An 8,635-nucleotide genomic window follows, 5' to 3' on the forward strand; every position below is an offset into this window, starting at 1 on the left:
GGCCATAGATTCCAAATTTGTTTTGAAAAATTTGATTTGGGTGAAGTTTGATTTGAAGATGAAAATGTGTTTGGACATACGTTTTCAAAACACATTTTCCAACTTTATTTTGGAAAAACATGTATATAATTCCCAGATTTTGGGATTTTGACCCAAAATCAGCAATTGGGGTGATTTTGGGATTTGGGATTTGGGATTTTGCCAAAATGTGGACAAAACTTATCGCCAAACATGAGTTTTGAAAATAAATCCCAAATTTATTTTGGCAAAACTCATGGCCAAACGGACCCAAGACAAAGGTATTGAAAGACTTTTGAAAATATATGGTGCAAAGTGTTTTTTTTTTTATTTACTTGTCAGCATTCTTCATTCAAATAAAATTTTAGAATTTTCATTGCATATATTCTACCTCTGTTGCATTGGCAAAATACCCCAAAATAAATGCAATCGAAAACTTCAAGGCCAAGTTTGAAAGATTTTCGAATATTTTAAGGGAAACCAAACAATACCATTTATTTCCTTTTTCTTCTTGTTGGTAGCAATAACCTGTGTTTTGTTTTCTTTTTCTATTTTGTCTTAAGAAATAAAGTAAAACTACTATTGAGAAATACTAAACCAAAGGTTGGTATTCATGAAACATAAACAAAAACATTCCCATTACATGTCATATTGAACAAAATTATTATTATTTTTAATTTAAAATCTTTATATTTTGGCCATTAAATTTCACCTCGTTTAAAATTGAATACGATTGTATTTATAATAAATTTCTTGCCAAATATTAGAATTTTGGAATTAACTAAAATTTTATACTTTATTATGAAATGCAGCTGAAGACTCCACTTTAGCAAAGGGAAATTTTTGTTCCTATACCATATAGGAAACTATATTATCAAATATGTTCATAATTTGCATATTACCATCATGCTAATAGTATTTCTACAAAATATAGACAATTCATTAAATAAGGAATCATTGTAGCTGTAGGCTTCCTTATTTAGGCGCGCTAATATTGGGGAATTAAATATTCCCACTCCCCCAAGTTTTTCTCTCCAAATCCCACCACCTCACTCACGTATCAAACCACACCCCACGATTTCCTCTTCATTCACCCACGATTTTCTCTTCTAAAACCAGCGAAAATCTGTAACCCTTCCACCATTGACAACCATTAAAAAGCTTTGAAGCTTTGAATTTGAATTTGAGTTTTCAAAAGACATTGTTAGTTTGGATTGGATGTTATTGCAAAGAATTGAGAATTCTCTCAACGTCTCTCTCTATCTCTCAATCCCAAATTTCAGTAATATAAGAGGAAAGGAAAGAGAGCAGCAATTCCACCATTGACAGTCATTAAAAAGCTTTGAAGCTTTGAATTCGAATTTGGGTTTTTCAAAAATCATTATTTGTTTGGATTGAGTGTTGTTGCAAATAATTGGGTGTCACGACCCAAAATTCACTAAGGGTCGTGATGGCGCCGGACACCGCTGTCAGGCAAGCCAACCAAGATACTTAATTTAATTCTTATCTTAATAATTTTGAAAACTAAAATTTTCCTTCAATTCAGCTAGTATAAGATAATCTTTGCAAAAAAATAATTAAAAGAATGTTTAGAAGTAAATACAGAATACCCCGTAATTATCCCAGAACCCTATGTCACAAATGCATGAGCAATTTCTAGGAAATAATGCAATACAACAACCATCCGGAATACAAAATTGGACAGAAAGTAAATACAGTAATCTGAAAGAGACTTTGCTGGCTATGGGTCGTCTCGAGGAGTGCAGCTCACCTAAGTCTTCGTATCAACCTTGCTGCTACGCCCACTAGGCCACTAGAGATGCATGTGCATGTGCAACAAAAATGCACAACAAGTGTAGTATGAGTATGAAAACAACGTGTACCCAATGAGTATCCCGTCTAATCTCGAAGAAGTAGAGACGAGAGGTCGACTTCGACACTTACTAATGGTCCAATAATAGTATTTGTAAAAATGGGAGGAGATCGGGGATTTTATAAAGTAATTATAAACTCATAAAGCCGGATAACAGATAAACAACTTCTCAAATAATGATGGATTTCCAAAGATTTACTTTTCATCATCTTTTATCAATTTATCTCCGGCTAGGAAAGGCAAATATCAACATTTATAAATCTCAGGCAAACAATACAAGCATGTGCATATCATGCCGAGGTCGTACGACCCGATCCAACATAAATGTAAAATGTGCACTGCCGAGGGTCGAACGACGTGAACCATAGATACATCTATTATCCCGCTCGTGAATCATACATGTGACGCGGTCAAATTTAAATAAACAATCATCCTGCTTGCAAATCATACATGCGACGCAGGTACATATAGAAATACATGCTCAAACAACCAATTAAGAATTTATCGGGGAACATTTATCCTTATTCCAATCCTCTTTTAACGATTTAAGAAAATGAAGTTTAATCCTTTTGGAAATTCATTTACCAATTCGATAGGATTTAAGCAATTCAACTGTCAATAAAATTACAGATATTCCAAGTATAGCATGCTTTTATGTCCTAGACTACCCGAACTTACACATAATAGTAGCTACGCACGGACTCTCGTTACCTCGTGCGTACGTAGCCCCCACAAATAGGAGCACATAACCAATTATTTCACCTATGGGAATAATTCCCTCTTACAAGGTTAGAAAGGAGACTCACCTCGCTCCGAAATTTTCATAACCGACTTCCAAGCCCTTCCAACGACTCCAATTGATGCACAACGCCCCAAAACTACTCAAACAATGGGCAAACCAATAAAAATTCACTCTAATACTTGTAACAATTCAAATTATATAAGTTCCCAACTCCGCTCGAAAAGTTGACCAAAATGCCCTCAGGCCCACGTGCCCCGGATTCTGAAATTTCTCGAAGAAAATTGTTACTCATAATCTAAAGATTAAGAATATATTATTTTTACTCCATTCCCTAACAAATTGCGTGGTAAAATCTTGTTTTTTCCAAATTCTAGGTTTTTCATCTACAACCCTTGATTTTTCCTAATTTTCACATGTTAATCTATCCATAATCCATGTATTTAACTTATGATGTGTAGAAATTACTTACCTCTTTGATGATGATGGAATCCCTCCTCAAATGCTCTCAAAAATCGCCTAAGGCCAAGTGGGAAATGAAGGAAATGGGCTAAGTCTCGGGATAAAAAGCCCTAAGTTCCAATCGTAGATGTCGCATTTGTGACATCCGTATCGCAAATGCGATGTCACATTTGCTCGTAAATGCGATGTCACATTTGCGAGACGGATGCGAAGCCTAGCCAACCCTGCCCTGGTCGCATTTGCGACAAGATTCTTCGCAAATGCGAAGGTGACAGCCTCGCAAAAGCGATCCTTCGTTGGCAAATGCGAACTTTCCCCTCAGAAGCCCAGGCTCGCAATTGTGAGCTCCATCTTGCAAATGCGATGATCGCAATTGCGACCATAACATCGCAATTGCGATCATACCAGTACCAGCAATCCTATTTCTTAGCAATTCATTCCGAAGCTATCCCGAATCTCACCCGAGCCCCTGGGGATCCAAACCAAACACCCGCACAAGTCCAAAAACATAACACAGACTTGCTCGAAGCCTCAAATCACATCAAACAATGCTAAAACCATTAATCGCACTCCAATTCAAGTTTAATGAACTCTAAAATTTCAAACTTCTACTTTCGGTGTTCGATTGACCTCAAATTTTGCACACAAGTCATATTTGACATTACGGACCTAGTCCAACCTCCGAAATCGAAATTCGATCCCGATATCAAAATTTCCACTACCGGTCAAACTTCTCGAAAACCTTCAAATTTCTATCTTTAGTCAAAGGACTCCAAAATGACCTACGGACCTCCGAATTCACTTCCAATCGCACTCCCAATACCAGAATCACCATACGGAGCTATTCCTAGACTCGAAATCCTGAGCGTACATTGATAACACTGAAATGCACTTCACCCCAAACTTATGAGATTCTTCCAAAATGCTAACTTCCACAATAGGCGCCAAAACATTCCCGGGTCTTCCAAAACCCTGTCTGGACGTACGCCCAAGTCCGAAATCATCATACGAACCTGTTGGAACCTTCGAATCCCGATTCCGAGATCGTTTACTCAAAAATCCAACTTTAGTCTATTCTTCCAACTTAAAGCTTCCGAAATGAGAATTCTCTTTTCAAATCAACTCCAAACTTTCCGGAATTCAATTCCGACCGTGCGCACAAGTCATAATACCTGATATGAAGCTGCTCATGGCCTCAAACTGTCGAGCGACGCGCTAGAGCTCAAAATGATCGGTCGGGTCGTTACATTCTCTCCCACTTAAACATACGTTCGTCCTCGAACGTGCTGAGAACTGCAGCGAAGTTGTCCGAAATCATTGTTTAACACCTCATGCACCTACCGTGCTACCACAACTCAGTCGAGCACATTAGCTCGATCAATTTGTAGATATTCTCTTTCCTTTAAGAAAATAAGCTTAGAGCCCAATTCCAACATTCAGAATTCTCTGCTAGGACTGTTTCCAACATACGAACCATATCAATCACTACACGCTGTACCCAAACATGACTGCACAATTTTTGTTGAATTCACACCTTGCACCACTATACTCACAGGACCAAAATAACACTCTCTGATCAAATTAGTCGAAATTCCACGAATCTGATGCTCCCATTGCACCTCATGACATACATAGGTCTTGCTCTAACTCTTACAATACCGCCACAATGGAAGAGATGTGTAGAAATTCATAACCAACTGCCGAATCGACAAATCATTGGGTCTATACTTCTGACAAGAACCCTCATCTTATTCTGAACCAAATAATGGTCTTAGCTCCGTAATATACTTCATATAATCAGATTGCATTGATCCTAAATCCAGTGATCTCGTCTCACCCAGTACAAACTACTCAGGCAATAAGCCACCTAGACATGACCAAAAGTCTCATATGATGCCACAATGCGCCAATAGGCTACCAATTTGAACGTGATACAAAAGGAAAACGAACTCTGAAAAGGAAATCCAATTACCCCGCTCGCAAATCACGCATGCGATGTGGTCAACATAACTAAACAGACACCCCACACGCGAATCATACATGCGATGCGGGCACACAACTAATATGAGCTTTCCTCAGAAAAATAGGAAACAAAACACATAAATACAGATACAGGGAACTGTACTCAACATCACACTGTTGCGACGCGCAACCTGATCCAAACAACATACCCATGGCGGCGTGCCGCCCGATCCACACATAAAATTCATATAAGGAGATACACACCGAGCTAAATTGCTCATTACAACAAAATACCGAATATCGGTCACAAGCACGCTAAGTGCATAATACCATCCCTAGGGAGACATATGGTGTCATAGGCTACAAAACTCAAGCACAACTGAGGTGCAATATATGATCTGAATCTCGAGAGCCATCCTGCTTATATAACATCATCTCTACGCGGAACCTCAACACATAAGAAATTCACCAAGCCATCTCACAATTCATACGGTGCAATATATCATTACATGAAATAGCTGACGACAAAATAGTACCCCGCCTACTTGTCCAAAGGAGCGCATTGCTAAAATGAACACATCTGGCATGATATAGAGCCCATATTCACATTTAGATCCATCTACAGACCTCAAGATGATTCTGATCACACTGAACTAGGCTAATAACCTTTCGAAAGTCCATAATAACTCTCTTTTTCTCATAACACATGAGAACTACCATCATAACTGGGGTAATCCTCCACCGTCCACAACCCAATAAGTCGAGTGCCCTCCATGCATAAATTGTCAAATTAGTAATATTACCATGATCTTCATACTTGGTTTAAATCTTTAATCAATCAAGTGACTACATGCCACACTTATACAATCTTCCCATGAGATATGCTCCCACAACCTTCCGCACTAGATAACGAGTCTGCACATCTATACCACCGGCCACACTAATGTTGTAAAGCATATCAAGAATCTGTAACCAAGATGCAAAGCCTCTGACACAAAATGCCGATCTTAGGTGACGCTGAAGACAATAATAGCTTACTCCAAATATCCAAACCCCCTTCTTGCTCATCCGAGCTCGTGACATCCTCGTCAAACACTGAATCGCAACTTTGATCCTCACTTTCAAATTTCATACTGCTCACTGCACCTAACAAGCCAATATGCGATAGTACAAGAATTTCATCATAACTCCTGAACCACTATTAGGGTAAACACTTCATCACCTAGAAACTTTTTACTTAACTCATTCCAAGAGAACCATAGCTACACGCGAGTGAATTCTCATAACCGTAGAACATTCAAATCCTCAAGTAGTGGTCTAAACTACCATGACCCTTCCGGGATCCGCCTATACATAGCAAGCCATAATACTTGAATACTTCCAAATAAAATCAATTACAACGGCCGTTAAGCCTCGCACGTACCGCCACAAGTCATATGCATAACTTAATCACGCTGAAGAAACTGATCACCGCCACCATTATGCCAATTCAACCATGGCTAATCAATCTAACTTCTTCTAATTCATCATTAACTTGCACTAGAGATAATAATAGCTCCATTTCTTACATCACCAACCTAAATCCGCACTCATCTTGAGTAACCCCATTCCACGAGACCATATTGTCTCCAATCCCACAAACCATTTCATACCTCCCTTGCGTGCACATTCGCATCCTCAACTGGCATGCCCATTCTGATAATCCCTCTACGAATCCGAAGTCTTTTCTCATTTTCCTCCCAAATGCTACACTGCAAGCCAAAACATCATAGAACATTCTGGGTCTCTTCTCATAAGCTGCTACAAAAGCTTGATTCTTAACTGTACCTATAGGCTCGAAATCATTAGGCACCACACTTTCCTTTGAATCCATTAGGACCGTTGTTGAGAGCCACCCGATCTGACTTGGCCCCGAATATAATCAACTCCATGAATCTTCTAGCACATGAATACTCTCTCAACGAAGCACCCGGCAGAATCACTTCCCTTAAAACCCGCATCTATACAAGGCACAAATCCTGAATACTTTCCCAAGTCTGAACATGAGCCAACAAGGCCAACCATAGCACACCTTTAACAATTCTGTTGCTCAAATTACCACTTATGTTCTTTTCCCGCAGCTGAAATAACCCATCAATATGCTACTAACCCGAAACCTCGCAAGTAGTTAACCATGCAACCCAATCATGGGCGGTGGGACTCTCCCACTTAGATTGAAGCCACTATTACACAACTCTGGAATTCGCCAGGATTCTTTATCTCTTATTGACATAACCTTGCGCAATCAATCGCCAAAATTCTCGGAATCTTTTTGTAAAACCCCCTTTTTATATTCTGAATCATCAACCACATTCGCACGACCGATCTCTTTGTTGTATAACCAATAGAATTCTTCGCAGAAGCTTTGCCAACCATGCGACCGCCAATCTGCTCACTAGAGATAACCTACCTGTGGAATTTACGTGCCGACATCTTCCAACGCTGTTGCATGGGGTACAATCACTACGACATCAATAACCCATCCTGAGTCCGAGCTCACTCTCTAGCTGCACAAGTTCCTTCACCCCTCGTGGACATCAATTAAATGTGCGGCAATATCCGTCCAATTCGAAGGTGTGTTGTATCCTTCTTCATTTCAAGCAGTCCCTTTCCGTTATATCAAATCTCCTGCCGCCTAATAGCCCATACCTCAGATTAAATTGTAGACCCCAATCACCCATCACTAAAATTCCCAAATCATTCCAAACTCTTATTAAGGTGCGTAGTCATCCTTCACAAAGCCCATATGCCACTCCGCCACTCTCCCACTTTGGTAGAACTCACCCCTTTAATCGACTACTCGACCTTCGCTTCTTACACCTGGCCTTCTAGAAATTTTAACCACCGCCTGACACTCCCCACATGTCCTTCCTCATCCTTTCCTGCTCAGTTGTTGCCTTAAATAAAATCTATCTTCGTAGCACTTGAACCCACAAATCGCTACTAATTTTAAACCTTTCCGAAGATCACCTTTCTCGAGCCATCAACATTAGAAACATCGATTCAATCCTAAACCACCGCACCCCGTGATATCTAAAAGTCGTTTCTCTAGTATTATTTCACAATATCTTACCCAAAAGGCGAATTGCAGAAGACCATAACACCGACGAACTTACCACATACAATCGAGGACAACGACACTACATCGCAGATGAAAATTCCACCGCGCTCGAAAATACCAAGTCTTGTTACTCCATCACCCCAAATCTGGACATTCATAGGCCAATTGCTTTTCCTCTACTGGAAATGAAATATCAGATCTTTGAATCGTGCACTAAGTAGACTTCCTTTCAAATCATTCACTGCCCCGACACATAGGCAAGTATCCTACCATCAATTCAATACTATGCGATAACCAATCGTGGGCATCATAACAACCTGTAAATAGCCTCCAAGCTCTTAGAAGCACAACTACCGAGCCGAATCGATAGAAAAATCCTTCCGCAAGGTGACAACAATAGCCCAACCAACTATACTGGGAGAAACATCCCGCACCACATCTATAGTACCATTACAATTCTTAAATTCTCAATTTATAACAA

Source organism: Nicotiana tabacum, chromosome 8 (assembly GCF_000715075.1).
Source record: "Nicotiana tabacum cultivar K326 chromosome 8, ASM71507v2, whole genome shotgun sequence".
NCBI classification, from domain to species: Eukaryota; Viridiplantae; Streptophyta; class Magnoliopsida; order Solanales; family Solanaceae; genus Nicotiana; species Nicotiana tabacum.